Below are 20,014 nucleotides of genomic sequence, written 5' to 3'. Positions count from 1 at the left end.
CTTCTGTCTTGTGACAAAACCAATCTTTGGCAACTCATCTAGGTCTGGCCACGTCAAGGCATCAGGGCCTGGGGACTCCCCAGTTACCCAGAAACATCTTTTGGTGACCACGAAGGGACTTAGTAACAGTGGATTGAGTGACCCTCTTCATTGATGAGCCTCCAACTCCTGCCTGCCTTGTGCTAGAGAGTTGCTTAGTCCCTGCTCTCCTTTGTTCTACTCTCTCTTTCCCATCTACCTGAGAAAAGGCCTAAGGTGCTAGAAACCACAGGGCAAGAATGTGGTAAGAAACAAAGTGCTCATGAACCAGCTCCTCCCAACCCGTAGTCAGGCTCCCATGGATTGGTCCAGGGTATAAACACTTCAGGGCTCCTCATGGCTAAGTAGGGACCTCTAGGTGCTAGAAACACGAGAGTGTGAAGTGTGGTGAGAATGAGCACATGAGCCAGCTCTTCTGAACCCACAGGCAGGCTCCCTTACATCATTCCCAGGGTCTGAACAATTCAGGGCACATAGTAGACATAGCTGGGGTCCTGTGCCTGAGACTTGACATGGAAAAGGGGTCTTTGCAGACGTGATTATGTTCAGATGAGGACATTAGGGTGGATCTTAATCTGACGTAGCCAGCAACCTGAGAAAGCAGAGCATAACACACATGGAAACCATCTAGAAAATGAAGGCTCCATACTGCAATGTAAGAAAACTAACCCAGAGACCCCACAACACACAGGCCTATGCCCCTTTTCAATAATACAATCTTCCAATGTGGCAAAAGACATGTTTAACACACTAGAAACATCTTCAGTTTCCCAGCAATAAGAAGACAAAAATAGACTTGTCTAGCAATTAATGTTTCAGTATTTTATTTTTTATTTGCAAAGGATCTAGACAGTCAATGAATTCTCATCATTTAATTCAACTTAGCAAAATTCTAAGGGTGGAAGTTAACACAGAGATCTGGGAAACTAAACATTTCATAAAACAATCATTGCAAAAAAGTTCACCTTAAAACTCTTATCTTACATCTACTTAATTCATCTGTTCTTAACAATCATACTTAGATTACTCATGAAAATTTCATGAGATATTTAAGCACTTAGCTGTCATCTTAAGATTTTCTTTCATTTGTTTTTTGTTTGGTTTTTTGCTGACAAATTTTGTAACAAAAATAACATGAATTTATTTGACATTCAGTAGATAAATTTATTTGACATTTAGTAGAATACAAGTACTCTACTTAATGTGGCTAACTCTAAGACATGTCTGTATTAATTCAACCAGCAAACTTAAACTAGCTTTTATTTACTGAAAATACCCTAGATAACATAAACTTGAAAAACATTTGGGTTAGTTTCTATTATACTCCTGAGATTTAGAAATGCTTAATTTATAAGCACTTAATTTTAAGCCAATCATTAAAGAGAGCCCTTTTACAAATTAATTTTGGTGATGCCATCCAGAGGGTAGAAAAATACTGCATCTATATTGTACATACATAAACACACAAACAGATCTTAGAGCTTTTATTTTCTTTTAAAGATTGTATTTATTTATTTGAGAGAGAGTGAGCGAGAAAGAGAGCACAAGCAGGGGCAGAGGGAGAAGCAGACTCCCTGCTGAGCAGAGAGCCCAACATGGGAGAGAGAGGCTTGATCCCAGGACACTGGGATTATGGCCTGAGCCCAAGGTAGATACTCACCTGACTAAGCCACCCAGGTACCGTTCTTATAACTTTTAATTTTAAAAATTTAGCTGAGTCAGATATAACAATAGAAAACTCACTAGTTTATAAGTTCAGTTTACCCGTTCAGATGGCTAAAGCTTTTTACCATTAATACTAGTGAAGATGCCTGATTTGTCTTTGTCCTTGACAAGTAATCTTATGGAAACTGGAGGAGTTGTATTTTTTTATAAGACCCCTTTTCCTTTTCTTTTTTCCTTTTAGTCTTAGGTGAATATGGGCATTATTTTAGATACCTCCTGGGGTGTTTACATTTCAAAGATACAGTGAGATTTACCTCTTCAAGGGACAAAAAAAGAATGGAAGTTCCTCCAAGAAGGACTTTGGTTTCCCAAGGCCAATAATTCACAAGCCTTTTGAGATAAATAGGGGAAGTTTTTAAGTCAGTAAAAAGGAATAGATGGACCTTGGATTGCCTCTAGAGCTATTTTTTTTTCAGTTTTGCAAAGACTTATAAAATAATAACAGCTGCTCTCATCTTTTTTTTTTTTTCCAAAGAACTGAATTGCAGCCTAAATTATATCAAAGGGGCTGATCCCCTCATCCAGATACATCATCTCCATTTGCTTCTCTCCCTTTGGGCACATGGTTTTCCTTTAGCTTTGGGTAGGAGACCTTAAAAAATCCTGTCAGGCTTTGAATATCATCTTCCAACTTCTAATCAACTTTTAACCACAGAACTGTTACCCCCCCACCCCCAAAAAATTCTTTTAAATATCTTGCCAGTTTTTAGCCGAGACAAACAGTCAATATTTGGGTAATACGGAACACCTTCATGCATCAGGAGATGCCTTCAAAGAGGGTACAAAGGATAGTACCTTCTCAAGAGCCAGAGTCACTCCCAAAGGTAGTCAAAAGAACCAAGAGCCTGCGGGCAGACAGAAAGCCAAGCCGAGCTCTTAGGACACAGAACAATAGGATTGTGCATTTTTTCATTTTTTGTACCTACAGTTTCTGGAACAGCAGTTTTTAGACATAAAATAAGCTGGTGTGCTGGAAGGTAGCATATTTAATTCTTTGGATTTTAATATGAAAGAATTTACATTGAATGTGGAGTGTTAATTTTTGTTCTAAGTCTAATTTCTGTTCTTTCATCTTGTCAAAAGGAGTCCCTAAGGCTAGCCATTATAATTCCTTGTATCCACTTTTTAATTTGGTCTTTTCCACAGATGCCAATAAGGCAAGAGTTTAGGATGAGAGCTCTCCAAAATTTTTCAAATATAGAAGTTTTCAATTCTAAAGATCTATCCTCTGGCCCCCGACAAATGGGATCTATTAATCTCAATAATGACTCAAACTAATAAGCTTTCTTTATGGCTTGACCAAGGATGCAAGAAGCATCCCAAAAGAGAACGCAAAATACGCAGCCCTCACCAGTTCTAACAAATTCACTCCCAGGGATTGTCTAGGGAAGCAAAACCCTTCATTACACAGGTAGTAAGGATGATGTAGTGAAAACAGTGTCTCTGGTTTCCCACAAGAACGTGAGATCCCTCCAGTCACACACCTGCCCATCTGTGACACCAGGCAAGGTGCTACCAGAATGAGACTTTCCCAGCAGTAAGAAACTAAGGCTGAGACTGCAGAGGCTTCTTAGGGACTGGGACCTTTATGGCAAACTCCCTGGGAGCTGACATGGCTGGCCAAAGAGAGTGCTGCTTATGACTTTGTGCCACAGAACCCCAGTCTATTTCCCTGGCCACCAAAATGCGCCCCAGGAAGGGTACCTTCCAGATGGGGAGGATGAAGAGAAAATTCTCACTAGTCACAAGGCCAAGCTCTCAGGACAGAGAAGGAGACAAAAGGTAAAGCCTCATCCAGTTTTTACATAGGGGACTCACAGCAAAGTTGATGTCCACAGAGGCTGGTCTGGTCACCAGGAGCTCGCCAGCCCATGCGGGCAGCCTGAACAGAAGGCTTACAGTGGCTGCGCCTGCGTTCTGCTCTACGGTCCTTCCTCCTTAGGACAAACTACATAAGAGATAGAGACAAAAACAATGACCATCTTTGGAAGGAAAAGGATCAATAGAAACCAAGAGTGCTCATTACCAACTTTTATTTTCTTTTAAGATTTTCATTTATTTATTCATGAGAGACAGAGAGACAGAGAGAGAGAGAGGCAGAGGGAGAAGCAGGCTCCACGCAGAGAGCCCGACGTGGGACTCAATCCCGGGTCTCCAGGATCAGGCCCCAGGCTTAAGGCGATGCTAAACTGCTGACCCACCCAGGTGGCCCAACTTTTTCTTTTCTTAACCAGAGTGGCCCTATCCAAGCAGTTAGTTCCACAAATATTTTATCCTGCTAAACTAAATTTAGAAAAAAAAAAAAAAAAAAGTCTCCTCATCATGCTCACTTCCAGCAGACCTTACAGGCAGAGATCTGGGACCCCCTCGTGGTAAGAATTCTTAGCTTCTGCAGGTGCTTGTCAGAGGCGTCAGGACCTCTCAGCTCTAGCAGCCTCGGAGTGAGCAATATCCAGACGTGGAAGTAAGTCCTGCCGACTACGCCAACTGTCGGGCAGGGGAAGATTTTTCTCTACCCTTCTAGATTCTTCTGGCAGTCTAATCAAATTGACAAGACAGAGTAACAGAAAGACAAGTTTAAACACATATGTAGAGCGACCCTATAAGAATATGAGACCCACAGGCAGTAGGCGGATGAGGCTTCTATGGTATCTGAGCTAAGAAGAGGGTAGGGATTTGGGAGTCAAAGGAGAGGAAGACATTTCCTAGAAAGATGGGAAGAGGAGATGTTCGCCATGCCTTGCAGACAAGTCTTTCTGATATAAAACAAAGTTATCTTTGGTGATCGCTCTTTCTTGTTGCAGGCCCCCATCTACATGTTTCTGGGCACTTTAGGGGGAGGTAAAAAAAAAAACAAAACAAAAAACCATCTTGAGTCTTTGTTTCTTAAAATTAATCAGCTTAAAATAATCCTTATGCCAAAGAGACACATTTTGGGGTGGTAAATTTTGCTCCCCTACAGTTCATATGCATTTTTTACAAACATACCAGGTTTCTCCGTATTTCTCTAAGTAAATTGCTAACGCTGGCTGCCGTTCCACTTCCAGGAAAGGGGAATGAGTGATCTCTGACTGATATTTATTTTTCATTCAATTGCTATTTATTGAACACTTAGTAGTATGTGCCCAGCACCGTTAGAGACCAAAGTTACGACAGTGAACAAAACAGATCCCAGGCCCTGTCTAATAGAATTACATTCTAGGAAGAGAGACACACAAATAAATTGTAGTAAATGCTGTGAAAAGAAACCAAGGAGCTGAACTAGGAAATAACCACTTTGGACAAGGTGGAGAGAAGCCTCTGAGGACCCTTCACCCTGGAGCTGACAGGTCTACTCCTGTGACAACACAAGGGGCCCAGCGTTGAGGCTACAAATGCACACACAGCCCAGGAACTGGTTCCTCCTCCTCCAGCCGATGTGTATTGTTCAGAGGGGGCCTGCTGCACAAAGTTGGCCTTCGTGTCTGAGTCTGCACTGCTGCCAACAGTTCACCAGCAACCCCTCCGCACCCAATTGCCAATATCCTTTTCCCAAGCCGGCCTTTGGCTCCCCTGCCTGTCTGCAGCCTTTTATTTAGGCCGCTGCACTAGCACTCAGCAGGCCTTGCTGGCACATTTTCTGCATGTGCACAGACCTGCAAAACTCCAGGGCCCCGATGAACCATCATCCACAGCGATACTCAAAGACAGTTTCTCATATTTCTCCTCAATTCCATTTTATTTCTGGAGAAATGACTCCAATAAAAAGCCTTATCTTTTGTTAAAATGAAATTAGACCCGCTTGAAATCAGACACATATGAGCCCTGTGTGCTACAGACATGGATACCCATTGGCTTGTTTCTAGGAAGTTCTGAGACTTCATTTGCAGAAATAACACTTCAAGGGCGCCTGGGTGGCTCAGCTGGTGAAAGGTATGCCTTCAGCTCAGGTGTTGACCCCAGGGTCCTGGGATCCAGCCCTGCATTGGGCTCCCTGCCCGCTGGGGGGTCTGTTTCTCCCTCTCCCCCTCCCTTTTCCTCCCTTCTCCCTCAAATACATAAAATCTTTTTTTAAAGGGTAAAAGCAAAAAGAAATCATTCATAAGCAGCATTTTTCAAAACCTAGCCCAAACTCTTTTTAAGGTGAGGCCGACTCACGGCCTGCCACGGCCCCACCCATCCTCCTCCCACACCAGACCCCTCTGTCTTCAGCTGGTCTCCATAAAGCTGTTGGGTGCGGCTCCCATCACCCCCCTCCCTTGCCATCTATCCACGCCCTGCTGGCCACACCGCCCCTTGCCCCCCGCCATTCCTTGGGAACTATAGCTTGAACTTGGAGGAGGGCTCCGATAGTTTAAAATCCTATCATCATCTGTTCCTGATTATCAAAGCAGGGGAGATGCAGGAGGAGGCTTTCCCAGCCCCATGGGTAGGGAGCAAAGCTCTTTGGCATCATCAGCCTTTTTCCCTGGTGGGGAACAAAGGGTGTAATGACCTGGGACATGCAGCTGGAGCTAAGTTCACAGCAGCCCTTGGGGTGCTAAGTTCGGGGAGAGGCCTGTGATCCCAGCCGGGCCAGGTGCAGATGGTGCTGCTTACGTCGTCTACTTGCCTCTGCTTGCCCTCACGTCAGCTCTTCTATCTGGACACCTCCTGGGCTCTGGTCCTTTCCCAGGGGTTTGTCGGGGGCAATCCGAATGACAGCATGCATGCGCAGCACTTAGCATCAAGAGTAAGTACCCGGCAATGTTAGCTGTTGGGGTTTGGGTTGGGTTTACCATTATCGTCATCACTTGCAAGTGCTTACTGCGTGCCCAAACCTGTGCCAGGTGCTCACGCAGCTTCTACAAAAGTATAGGCAATCTTAATTTTCCTAACAGGTGTCTGAGGTAGATGATGTGGCATTTGGGCTCGGAGAAGTTGAGTAATTAGTTGAAAGCTACACAACAGTCAGTAGTAAAGCTCAGATGTAAATCCATACGGCCTCAACTCTCAGTTCTCTTTCCTGTGCCCCGCCCACCGATCCTGCCATTGCAAGGTCAGGCTCCAGCCCTCCAGGGCCCTCCAGCACCTGCTGAACGGGCTCCACAGACCTCTGCATGTCTTTCCAATGAGGAAGCTCCTTGTGGTTTCCTCCCCCGTCCCACTACAGCTCACGTGCTGGGTTTCGGCCGTGGAGGTCCGTTTGGAGTCCCCTCCACTGTCATGCCCATGCCCACGGCCCAGGACCTGATCACAAGAACGTGGGTGTGAGTGTCAATGCAGGACGGGTCTGAATTGCGTGGCTCGTGCTGGAACATAATGAAAAACTTAGTTTGCAGATGTGAAAGTGGGAGATGTGGGTTTTTTCTCTCTCCAAGGTAGGCAAGAGCTGGGCGTGATTCAAAAGCAGAAGAGAAGCAACCACTTGAAGAAAAAAAAAAGGCTCATTATTGAAGAACTAGGGGATGACATTGCTGCTGATGCTAAAATTTTCATCAATCTAGTTTTCACTTCAAGACCATTTCCTCAGGGAGCCTCCCTGAACTCCTAAATGAGGTTAGCACCCCGTTAAATGCCTCTGTAGCACCCTTTACTTTTTTTTTTTTAACTTTCTTTTGATGATACATCACATTTGAAACCATTTGTTCTACACCCACCTCATGCAACAAGCTCTGCAAGGGCAAGAATGTCCTCTTGTTTGTGCTGAATTCCCAGCAGTCGACACAGTGCTCAGCACCGAGATGTTCAACAAACGTTCATCAACAGCAAGATTAACAGTATTTCTCTGCCTGAAGAGCAATCGTGCTTCTGTTTGCCAATACCAGGAAGAGAAAAGGAAATTTCATTTCTTTATGAAAGAGTCAAAGACAACATGATACTGTGATTGAAGCAATGCACACTGGATAAGGCTTAGTTCACACGCAACTTCTTTGTCAATATCAGTGAATGAGTCACCCGCTAGATAAGGAGGAGGACCACCTTATCACCCTCCTGTGTAAAAGCCTCCCCACTGTCTTTGGGTGAAGTTGTCCCCAACCTGCTCTCCCAGCCTTCCCTTCTTCCACGACCCCAGGCCCCGCTCCCCATTCCCACACCCACTGAGCACTTGCTGATCGCACTTTCTGGGATACTCTTCTCCACGTTCTGTGTCTGTGTTCCCTTTAAACTCAAACGAAAACCTGCACCACATCCCAGATACGGACGATCTGTTCTCGCACGCCCACCCCACAGCACTCCATACTTGCGTCTGGAGGTCTAGAAGTCTGAAATCACGCACGATGAGTTCCTGGAGGCACTTGTGGTGTCTTGAGCATCTTCACATCGCCAGTGCCTAGCACACGCCTGCCTGAAGGTCAGCACATCTTGTGATGAATAAACACACAAGAAAACCTCAAGGCCTCCTTGACTGTTCTCTTTTGCTCACAGCCTATAGCCAGTCCATCGGCAGGTCCAGCCTCGACTGTCTTCAAACCATATCCGGAATCTGCCCCCTTCCCACCACTTGCCTGACCCAGGGCACCGTCGTCTCCTGTCTGGGCAACCACAGTAGCCTCCCGACCGGTGTCTTGCTTCCCCCTGCAATCCATTCTGCACACAGCAGCCGTGTTGGCCTTTTAAAATACTCCCCTGTGTGAGACCATCCAGTGGCCTCCAAAACACTTGGAATAAAATTCAAAAGCCTCACCGAAGCCCTGGGTGGTCTCACCCTTGCCCTCTTCTGCCTCCCGGGCCAACTTAGCATTCCTGCAATGCACCAAGGCCTCCCTTCGCAACATGTTCCATCTTTGCCCACATGACTTGTTACTTGGCATTCAAGGCCCCGCTCACTGTGAGCTCATCAGAGAGGCCTTCCCTGACTGCCTTATCTCAAACAGCACCCCACAGTTCTCTCTGCCTCTTCGCCTTACCTTATTTTCTTGTGTTGTACAGATCCACATCAGACGTATCACTATGTATTTGAATATTAGTTTTCTGTCTCTTCCTTGTGATAGGTCCATGGACTTCATAGATGTATTCTCAGTGCATAGACCTGTATGACATAAGCAGTAGGTGCTCAATAAATGTTTGTTAATGAGAGGAAAAAAAAAAAAAAAGCTTTCCCCAAGTGTCTGCCAAAGATGGCAGAAAGGCACGTCTGGTGAACGATGACCTCCAGGCACCCATCATGGCCCATCATTGCCACGCGACTACTGCTAGGCTGGAAGGGGGTGGTTGTGCACTGTGCGGGCAATGAACATTTCTGGCAATTTCTACAGAAACAAGTTAAAATACCTGGTCTTCCTCAACAAGTATATGAACACCATCTGGGCCCGTGGCCCCCACCACATCTTTAGGTGAACAGCAGGGATGTGCTGCTTGCCAGACTAAGCGAGGCCAGGCCACCCTGACCACCTTGGGGTGTTGGATAGGACTCTACCTCCCTCTGACAAGAAAAAGCAGTTGGTGGTTCCTGCTGCCCTCGAGGCTGTGTCTCCTCCTCCGTGAAAGCCTGTCTACCTGGGATGCCCGGCTCACAACATTGGCTGGAAGTACCAAGAGGTGACGGCCACCTCGGAGAAGAAGAGGGAGGAGAAGGCCAAGATTCATTAGGACAGCTCATGAGGTTACAGAGACAACCTGAAAAGAACATGGAGAAGGAATGTGACCAATATACAGAGACCCTCAATACCCCAGGGTCCCCAGTGTGAACGCAGTACTGTTGACTCCCCATGCTTGGCCTGCCCTGCCCTTCCTCCGTCACCACCCTGGGATGTAGGGGACCCAAGGGCTGCCCTCCAGGTGCCACAGGTGCTGGGGATTCGACAGCTAGGAACACAGAAACGGCTAAGTCACTACTTCTGTTTAAGAAAGGCCTTTCTTTAAAAAGTTACTTGACACATCTCTCAAATCCATGAAGATAATTTGTCTATGACCTACTTGTTTGAGAGAGTTTTAGAAAATTGAGCACAGGAACAACCAGTGAGTTCAGTTTCAGCATTTGCAGAAATGAGCTGGAAAACCGTAATTGGAGGAGAAGCCTGCATTGTGAGGGGGGCACGTGTTTGAAACTTCTCACGCAGTCTTGTACTGTAGTCTGCAGCTGGTGGAATATGGGAAGGTGCTTGTGGGGACTGCGACCTGGTGGGGTATGAAGGTTTTCAGAGTCACGCACAGGCTGGGGAGACCTGCACCCAGGAGGTCACAGGCATTGCCCTTGCTGCTTCCCTGTCTTTTGCGATCAGAACTGAGTAAGTTGTTTTTAAAGGGAACAAAAAAGGGATAGCTAAAGCTGCTGGCTCCTGGGTCCCAACAGAGAGAAAGAGAGAGAGAGAAGAGGACAGTGTTTTGAGAAATAAAACTGAATGCAGGAAAAAGAATTGTCTGAGGATGGCCTTGATGAAGTATGACAACAAGGACTTCGGGTGACTCCAGACACAAGAGCTTTGCTTCCACTAATTCATTCTCTTTTTAAAGCCCCAGAATGTTAAAAGGGGACTTTGTTCCCTGAGGACATTCTGATGGACATCACTTGTGGGGCCTCCCCCACTCCAGAAGTGGGTCAGTCTGCTGCCTGAGTCCTGCCCATGAATGGCTTACAGAAGCAGATGAGGGAGTGCAAAGAAGATCCTGTCTGAGTACCACGGAGACATGCGCTTAGCTGGAGTCGAAGAGTCTCCCCCGAGTGGCTTGTTTCCATTTCTTCTGTCTGTGGCAAGAGGTGCTTATTATCAGTTTCCACCATTTCTCCCATGAAACGGGTGCCTTATGATTGATTATTCTCATTCCTATTTCCGCTCTCTGCCGCTTCAGACAGGGCCGTACTGGTGTGATGAAGAACACGACTCTAGGAAAGCTTTGAGATTAAAGATGCTTCCGAAAGATTAGGGTAAAACCTGTTCAGATTCTGCTAACTCTGTGAACTCAGAATTCATTATCGGCTTCATTGGGCTAAGATGTATCTTGGTGCCATGGGGGGCAGGGAGGCAGGCCAGTTATTCGGTTATTAAGCAAACTAGTGGTGGAAACAGTATTTGCAAAAGGTGGAGCCAGTGTAAAAAGACTTTGAGGCACCAGGCTTAAAAACAGTTTATCAGCACTATGAATTTTTTCACATTTTAAAAATTGAGGTATAGTTTATAGACAGAAAACTTACCCTTTTTACTGTACAATTCTACCCAGGTTCTGAAAAACCCACGCAATTATATAAGTACTACCATAATCACGATACAGAATAGCCCGTAATCCCCTCCCCACCCCCCCGATCTCTCATTCTCCATGTGGTCAAGCCTCTTCCCATGCCCAGACCCAGGAAACCACTATTCAGTTTTCTGCCCCTTTAGTGTCATCTGCTGGGGAGGCTCGTATAAAGGGGCTCACGCCGCATGTGACGTCTTGGGCCTGACCGCTCCCTCTCCCCGTGGTGAGGCTGAGATTCGCTCACGGGTGGACCAGTTGCTTGTTCCAGTCCGCGGCTGACTCCTGTCCCTCGCCCCCGGGGTGTCATGGGTGTGTTGACCCATCACCAGGTGATGGACATTTGTGTTGTGTCCAGGTCCTGCTGCATAAGAGCGAAGCCACTCTAAAACTTCACACGCAGGTTTTAGTGTAAACTTAAGTTTTTCCTTCACTTGTGAGACAGCCTCAGGGCGGGATGGTGAGGTTGTACAGTAACGAAACGTTTCACATTTTTTTTAAAGATTTTATTTATTTATTCATGAGAGAGAGAGAGAGAAAGAGGCAGAGACACAGGCAGAGGGAAAAGCAGGCCCCACACAGGGAGCCCGACGAGGGAATCGATCCCAGGACCCCAGGATCACACCCTGGGCCGAAGGCAGCCGCTCAACCACTGAGCCACCCAGGGATCCAGAAATGTTTCACTTTTTAAGATACTGCCAGACTGTTCCCAAGTGGCTGTTCCACTTCTCCTTCCCAACGAAAACATAAGAGAGTTTCAGGGGCTCCGCGTCCTTGCCAGTTATTTTCGGGTCGTTGGTTTGGTTTGGTTTTTCCTTTAGCCACATTAGCAGATGTGTAGTGGCATCTCCTTACAATTTTGCATTTTGCTGTTAGTGATGTCGAGTCTTTCTTATATGCTCCTTTGCCATTCAGATATCATCCTTGGTATCATCCTTTGCCCATTTTTAAAGTTGGGCTTAACTATTAACTTAATGGCTGACATGTATATAAACCCTCATACATAGTGTTTCATTTATCACAGGTCTGGGAGGGCACCCAGGGAGACAATCTTCCCCAACTCTTGGTTTTCCATCTCCCTGAGAAATTGAGGCTAGGATGCTCCAACAGCTTGCCCTGGTCCATGCCGAGGGGCAGCACTGGAGCTGGAAGCCAGGCCCGCCGGACACCGCTTCCTCTGCCAGCGGCTGGCCACTCTCCCTGAAGACACGCGGGGCCACCGCTGCCCAGCAGGGGGTGATCCACCCGCCGAGGCTCCGGGTGACTAAGTTAGGGCCAGGTGGCGTCTGTTCCGCCCCTGTGCCCCAGACATCTCCATCGCCGCTCGCCAGCAGAACGTCCCCGTGCTCGGTCTCCCTTCTCTGGAGTCCAACTCCCAGCGGCTAACACATAAGGGGAAAAAAATCTATAAGCAAACCTTCCCTTTCTCCTCTTCCCACTCCCAAATGGGGATTTTTGCATTTTAACAGGGGGTCTCAGAGGCACGTTCTTCTTCATGTAGTGGTTTACAAACTGCTTTATTAGAGCTTCAAGTGAGAAATGGCCTAAAGACCCAGGCAGGGGTGACGGTTACCAGAGAGCAGGTGGATGGTGAATGCAAGGAAAGGTGATGGGGATTAAGGAGGGCGGAAGAGACCGGGCAGGTGGGAGGGGGGTGAAGGGCCAGAGGCTCTGGATCCACCCCACCTAGCCAAAGCTGTTCCATTTTTGTTTGTTTTACACATTGGCTTTCATTTAAGATTTTATTTGAAAAGAAGAATGTGCTGCTTTCCAAAAGATGCTTAAAATAAATGAACCAGCATGTTTCTCATATGTCCTGTAATGCAGGTGTTGAGCTCATTGAGACCAATCCCTGAGCAGCACCGCATTCCAGGTCGCATCTGGGTCATCAAGACTCTACCTGTTGAAAAATAGAGCCGAGTCTCACAATCTGTACTCCCAGACACACCTCTGATGAGTGACACCAAGACAGCAACCCCCTTGGCCCTTGGGGCACAGAAGGGCTTGGCTGGAGTCTTCGGACCTTGATCATTTCCATTTACTCCAGTCTACTGACGACACACCGTATTTTCCATATTTTTCTACGTGTGTCCTGGTGTAGAAGAAGAAAGCAAGCACCAAAACAGAGGAGGGGCTTGGGCCAGGGCTCTGGAGTCCTCTTGATTCTCACTTACCCTGAGCAGCCCTTCCACATTGCTTAATATATCTAACCTCGGTTTCCCCATCTACGCAGTGGGGATAATTGCAGAGCTGTTGTGAGGATTGAAAGCTCCTGTATACAACGCACCTGGCACAGGTCAGGTTACAGGTGAAGCCTTCAGTAAATGGTAGCTCCATAATCAAGAGCCCCATCGGCCCTGAGATTTGCTCCTTCAGCCCTGGAGGTCAGGTTTGCCACAGGCTTACTGCTGCACCTTTGATTATGCTCTGAAAATGGTTATTTTGCTGCAAAAATAAGCAAATATGGTCACAATTTTTAAGGTCATTGACGTTTATAACACCTAGTTTGCATCTCTCTGGGAACAAAGGTGACACAAATACATGTTTGAATGCCATTAACGATGCCTCCAGACAGGAAACCATGCTTCAGAAAGAGCAAGAGCAAAGGAAAATCATTAATTTGTTCAGAAGTTTTTTAAAGGCACACTTTTCTTTGTATTTCGTTACAAAAAGCAATCACCCTAATGATGGTTGAACAGATCCAAATGAACCATTACAGCTTGGACCCATCCTGAAAAGATTTTTCTTTTGAACACCAAATGACCTCACATTACTGTTCTTTGATCTACTCTAGTCATTGTTTCTTACATTTTCCTATAATATTGTAAATTAGAAGAAAATATAGTTCAGTGTAACCACATCAGTCTTCTCCAACCCAGCCAACCGTCGGCTGCAACAGGAGAGGTTTTTATAGCAAGAAGGGACACTTACCAAATCCATGGATCTCTTTGCAGAGTAAGCTCATTTGTTTGAGCAGTAACAGTAGGTCTTGAACTGACTCTGTGTCTCCAATATCTAGCAGGAGTATTTTCAGGCCAGTCCAGGTCAAAGTGTGACACTGTGAGGGCCATTTTAAAAATACATAGTATTTTCTGCCCTTCAGAAATGCAATTTCATTATCTTCTGATTCCTGCTCGCGTTTCCAGCATTTTCACAAATCAACACCCTCACTATGGTGACTGCCCCTCCGTGGCCAAGGTTCAGACACAAATGGCATCTCCTAGTCTCCACTTAGAATAATGATGGAGCTGCCTCTGAAAGAATCACTTTCGATGGGAGTTTCTAGGATACTGCCCCAGAAGAGAGGAGTCCCATTTGACAATCAAAATAGAGGATGGCCAAGGAGTCTAGCGACAGTGTTTCAGCTGAGTTGCTAGAACATTGAACAGCCCCACCCCACTCCTGACCAGCTACGCAGCCTGCAACAAGTTATTTAACCTCTTTGTACCTCAGTTTCCTCATCTGTAAATGTACAGTTTTCACGTGGGTAAATACAGTAGAAGAGTGACTGGTATTAAGTCAGCCCCTCACTCCATGTTCCCTGCTGCCATTATTAGCCATACAATAGTGCTAACACTACTGCTACCTTCCTGAACACCCTTCCCCGAAAGGCAGCCACTAGGCTCTTCATCCCGGCCCCATGTTGGCAGGAGGAGAGCAGTGCCGGGGGCCTTGGGGCAGGGCCTTGGGGACCAATGGGCCCAAAGCTGGAAGCCCTAGGAGTCTTAGCTGAGGTGTGGGACCGGAGACAGGCCCTCCTTCCCCTTCAGCAATCCCTGGCTTCCTCCGAAGGGGTCTCTCCCTCACCCTTCAGCACAGGATAAAATTAACTCTTCCTTGATGCCGGTTACATTTTCCTCTTCTGCACAATTTTTTGCTGGAGATAAGAGCCACCCAGGAAAACCAATAATGCGGATACTTATTTACTGCAATAAGTAGTCTATTCCTAGTAGGTCACCTCTTTGTTACTGTCACTTGACTTGCTTTTATATGCCATAAAAAAACAAGCTGTTCAAACACAGTAGATAAGGGTTTTTGTTTGTTTGTTTTTTAATCTTAGGCATAGCGAGATTACGTAGTGGAAGACTACATTTTATTTTTCAATATTGCTGAGTTCCTACAAGATAATTCAAGAGATCACACATCTTTTAACTCAAAGTTAATAGTACACGTGTGTGTGACTTGTGTACAGATATACTAATAATATGTAATTATGTATTAATCAGACCATTTTCTTTTTTTTTTCTTAAAGATTTTATTTATTCATGAGAGACAGAGAGAGAGAGGCAGAGACATAGGTAGAGGGAGAAGCAGGCTCCATGCAGGGAGCCTGATGTGGGACTCAATCCCAGAACCCCGGGATCATGACCGGAGCCAAAGGCAGACGCTCAACCACTGAGCCACCCACGTGTCCCTAATCAGACCATTTTCTAGGACAGATCCAACTGGCTAGAGCCAACAAGAAGCAGGGGAAGAAACTTGACCTTAACTTAGGAGAGGGATCTGCTCCTTCTGCCAACACAGTGTGAGCTATATAGGGTCTATCTGGCCTGTGGTTCATCTGAACATTCACTGGCACGTTGACTAATGATTCCCCAGAGATGAAGCTCCTTTAAGCAAAGTCATTGCATCATCGTGGCTGAGAAGGTTAACAAAGGAAAGAACATCTGTTGAAAGCCAGGGGAACTTGACTGCCTGCTTTATAGATCCAGAGCTCCCCTAGCTTTTTTATCCCAAGGGACCACTGATGAAAGCCATTCCAGTGCCTTTTTTGTTGCTGCTGTCTTTCCTCTCTGCATGCCTCCCCCAAACTTATTTATTTGCCCTCCTGTCAAATACACACTAGCACTTCACCACCATCCTCTCTCTGAAAACTGATAAAAGTCAGGGATGCAAACCTATATTTGCTGATTATTCTCTAAATGAAGATCTGAAGTGTTTGCTCAAGTAAGCATTGGGTTTCGAGTCTTCCGTGTTCTCTTTGTGCAACTAATTGAGTCCATGTTCTCTTTGTGCAACTAATTGAGTCCGTGTTCTCTTTGTGCAACTAATTGATTTGTTCATCGAATATTCACTGGGCACTTATTACCATGTCCAACACCGTGCTAGGCGGAAATTCCCAATGGATAAACAAGACTACCGTGGCCGCTGCCCTCATGAAGCTTGTGATCTAGTAACTGGAACTTCCTATTAATCGAATAAGCAGGCAGATAGAGAATCACCAATCATAAGTACTATGAGGAAATAAAGACAAGATGCTCCTGAGGACAGCAGAACATCTACCTTGGATTGGGGGTGATATTTAAGAGCGCTAAAGAATATAAAAAGAACCCACCATATGAAGAGTTGGGGAGAAAACTTTCTGGGCAGAAGAGTCAGCAGTGACATACATCCCAGAATAGAGAAGGAGCTCGGTGCATTTAGGAACTGAACGAAGACCAGTGTCTTCACTGGAAAATAGAGAGTAAATAGAGATGAAGCCGAGGGGGCTGGCTGGGGCCAGATCATGCAGTTTTTTCTGGGTCATGGTATTAATTTTGGGTTTTTATCCAAAAACAGTAAGAATCCCTTGAAAGTTTTAAGCAAAGGAATGACATGATCTAATTTGTGTGGCAAAGATATTGTTGTGGGTGCTGTATGAAGAATCAAGCAAGTCTGAATAAAGAGAAGGGTGGTTTATTGTAGCAGCCCATGTGAGGAACAGTAGCTTGGCAGGCCCATCCCTTGGGTGTGGGAACTAGGTTGGTTGTCCTGAGCATTGAACTCAGGGGAGGGTGTGTAGTTCCCAGTATCCTACACTGAACTTCTCTTGCCTGAATAACACTGAAAGTCACTGTTGAATTCTCTGCCTTTAACAGCATCACCAAGGGTTTATGAAAGATGTGCACACTATGGCCTTCTTTTAAATGGGATTATCTTGGGCAGCCTACACCGGTTGCATCCTTCCAGGGACAGCCCTGGATCTTGACCTCAGGTGGCGAAGGTGAAGGCGAACATAAGTTGACAGAGTCCATGTCCACTTGAAGATAAGACTCATAAGACTTGCAGGTGGATTCCGTTTGTGAGGTGAGGGAGAGAGCAATCAAGACTGACTCCAAGTGATGGTTGTACCACTCACCAAGATGGGGAAAGAAGGACAGAGTGCAGAATAGGTTCAGGGAGAAAAGATTTCCACTTGGGACTTGTTACAGAGAGGATGCCAATGGACGATCTGAGTGGAGATAGCAAATGGACAGGTGGACACCAGCCCAGAGCTCATGGCGTAGAGTTCAGAAACCTCTGGGAGTACTGCTGTTGTATAAAAGCTACGTGAATAGATGAGAACGCCTAAGAGACACCATAAAGCACGAAAATAACCTAAGACCAGTCCCTGAGGAATGCCAACATTTAGAGGCCAAGTAAAAGAAGAGGAAGGAACGGCCAGAAAGGTGGGGTAAAGAACAGGACGATGGAGTGTCATGGAAGCCAGGGGTTCACTTGGTGTCTGGGAGTGGTCATCTGTGTGAAAGGTGGTGAGATAAAGCATGACGATGAATACAGAGAGGTGTCCTCTGAACTTGCCAATAGAAAGATCACTGGTGACCTGAACGAGAGCAGTTTCACTCCGGGGGGCCAGCGGGAGAGGGCGGGTGGAGGAAGCCGGGCTGGAATAAGAGGCTCTCTCTCTCTCTCTCTCTCTCTCTCTCTCTTTTTTTTTTTTTTTTTTTTTTTTCTGATTTCAGCCATTGGGTCTGCTGGGGTCTTTGTTTGGACAGAGGGGCTGCAGGAACCCCGGCAGGCCCACATGGCTGATTTTGTCTCCTAGGAAGCATCTCCATGATTTCTAATTCTAGGCTTCCTCAGACGGGAAGAACGTGGGGAGCCCGTCTTCTGGGCACCAGACTCAGTAAATGAACACGGTGACATATGTCAGGTGGTGGCCAGGTTCGAAGAGAAAGAGAAGGGAGAGGGGACCAGGGGGAAAAGACAGTTTGAAGGAACCAGCAGGAAATGTGGCTATTTCTTCTGGTCATCATGTGTCAAGGCTTCACGAAAACCCTAGTTTGCACCCCAGTTCGGGTCACCTCGACGAGGCGGGTAAAAGGCAAGGTGGGGGACAGGCTGCCCGCCACCTTGGTCTACTACACTCAGCTCTGCAGGCTCCTGCCTGGTGCAGGTGCCACGTGGCTGGTGCTCGGGTGGGGAATTCTTGCCCAAAACAAAACCATCAAGCAACTTAGTAAAGGTCCATCCTTTAAAGTCATTTTACTTTAAGATGCAATTCATTTTAATTTCTAACTAATACTCTCAGTCACGAGTGGCTTGGGATAATTTAGCTTTTGGTTTCCACCACTAAGAATTCAATGATCTATAAACAAACACTAGAGAAATCTTTTTTTTTTTTTTTTAATAAGAGTGATTCTTCTGTATCTTTGCATTTGGAATGATTTTACCTTCTGGTTTACTGTCAAGAGTAAGAGGCTCAGAAATAAATACTAACCATTCTGTCCAGTGATGATGGGGTCCAGGTCCTGTTGGTCAGCAGTGGCCACTGAGCAGGTCCATTTCACATGCTTTGATCCTATTTGCAAGGCAACAGGTTAGGAAAATGTTCTTAGTAAGTAAAAAAGAGTAAAAACACCCAACCTTTTACTCTTGGCTGACCCATGTTGTAATCTTGGTCAAATTACTTAACCTCTCTCTGCTTCAATTCCTCCTTCAGGAAATGGTGTGAATAATATCAACCTCCCTGTATCTCACAGTTAACCCAAGGCCAGCTAATTAACTCGGCCCTACAGGATGGAATTGGCAGAGGTAGGGGAGGGGGGTGTTGGGAAGAGATAGTAAACTGTGAAATGGCATCATCACAGTCCAAGTTAGAGATTACCATTGCACCACTACCCTCTAGTTAGGCCTTTTGGAGACCACCGTTAACTCCTTCAGGCAATCTCTTCCTGTCTGATGGAGTGGACATGGTCTATCATTTGCTGTAACGGTTTGATTTTCAAATTCTAGCCCAGCCAGAAGCAGAACATACTCCCAATTTTCAACAAAAACATTTGCATTTGAGGATTTTAGAATACTCTTTGAAGTAGCCAAGGCCACCTGGGGGTAGAGCAAAACCACACCTGGGATCACAGCCATCAGGGATGGATGATTTACTGCACTTACAACCTCACCTACAAGTATGCTAGTTAATACGGCCAGTCCATACGTAGCTACTGGGACACAGAGTAGAAATCTGACTCAACTGTGTGTAAAAAATCGTTATAATCCTCCCATTGCAAAGTGCTGTCCCCTTTAAAAGTGCATATCTCATCTCTATGATGTAAACACTTCAGTCACCCCTTATAAAAGGAGAAAATGAGGCTCAGAGAGATCAAGTAGTTGATCCAAAATCACGTCTTGGTGAATGCCAGAGGCAGGATTCGATTCCAGGTGTTCTGATGCTTTTCCAGGACTTTTTTACTCCTTATGTGAACATGATAATAGAACTACCTACAAAAAGAAGGAAGAGAACACTGAGCCCTAAATATTCCATTCGAATTGAACATCCACGGAGAAACTTTTTAAAACTGATCTGATATTGTACAGGTGGCCCAGAATTACTGGAACTATCCACCCCACTGCCTTCTGCCTGTCGTTTCCTCTTTATAAATCAGCATCAAAGGTACTGGATAAGAATCCTCAAATTTTAAGTCAAGTAGACCCTTGACATTCACTGATTGAGTCTGAATAAGGGCCTTTAATTGTCTGCCACGTATAAGGTTACAGCGGCAGGAACTGATTCCCAGGCACCGAGGCTCGTGTGTGGAGCTGAACGTCCTGGCTAGTGAGGAGCCTCTCCTGCCACCCAGCACCCCTGATCAGGAGGCCTCGTCGTCCCCACTCACGACCCTATGCCAGTTGTATGGAGAGAACTTACAGTCTAAGGAGATATTTCAAAGTTTGAGGATTTCCAAAGGTCTTGGGGCCTAGTCCTTACAAATACCAAGGGAAGACTATGGGATTTTCCTGCTTTAATCTTGATTGGGGAGCTAGAAACCCAGGGGTAATGTTAGAGCTCATGGTAGTAACTAACCCATCTCTGCTTCCTAACACATCTGTCTTCCTTCTACTCGGCTTCTGACCAGTG

General features: G+C 45.9%; 1 protein-coding gene and 1 pseudogene across 6 annotated transcripts in view; both read left to right on the top strand.

The window, feature by feature from the left end:
• MAGI2 (membrane associated guanylate kinase, WW and PDZ domain containing 2) overlaps positions 1-20,014 on the top strand; it is a 1,330,046-nt gene that overhangs the window by 1,292,939 nt on the left and 17,093 nt on the right. The gene's annotated exons all lie outside the window — the stretch shown is intronic.
• On the top strand, positions 7,267-10,837 carry LOC119877235 (annotated as a pseudogene).

This window comes from Canis lupus, chromosome 18 (genome assembly GCF_011100685.1).
Source record: "Canis lupus familiaris isolate Mischka breed German Shepherd chromosome 18, alternate assembly UU_Cfam_GSD_1.0, whole genome shotgun sequence".
Classification (NCBI taxonomy): domain Eukaryota; kingdom Metazoa; phylum Chordata; class Mammalia; order Carnivora; family Canidae; genus Canis; species Canis lupus.
Note: the sequence above shows the minus strand (reverse complement) of the source record. Positions and strands in the feature narration are given on the sequence as shown.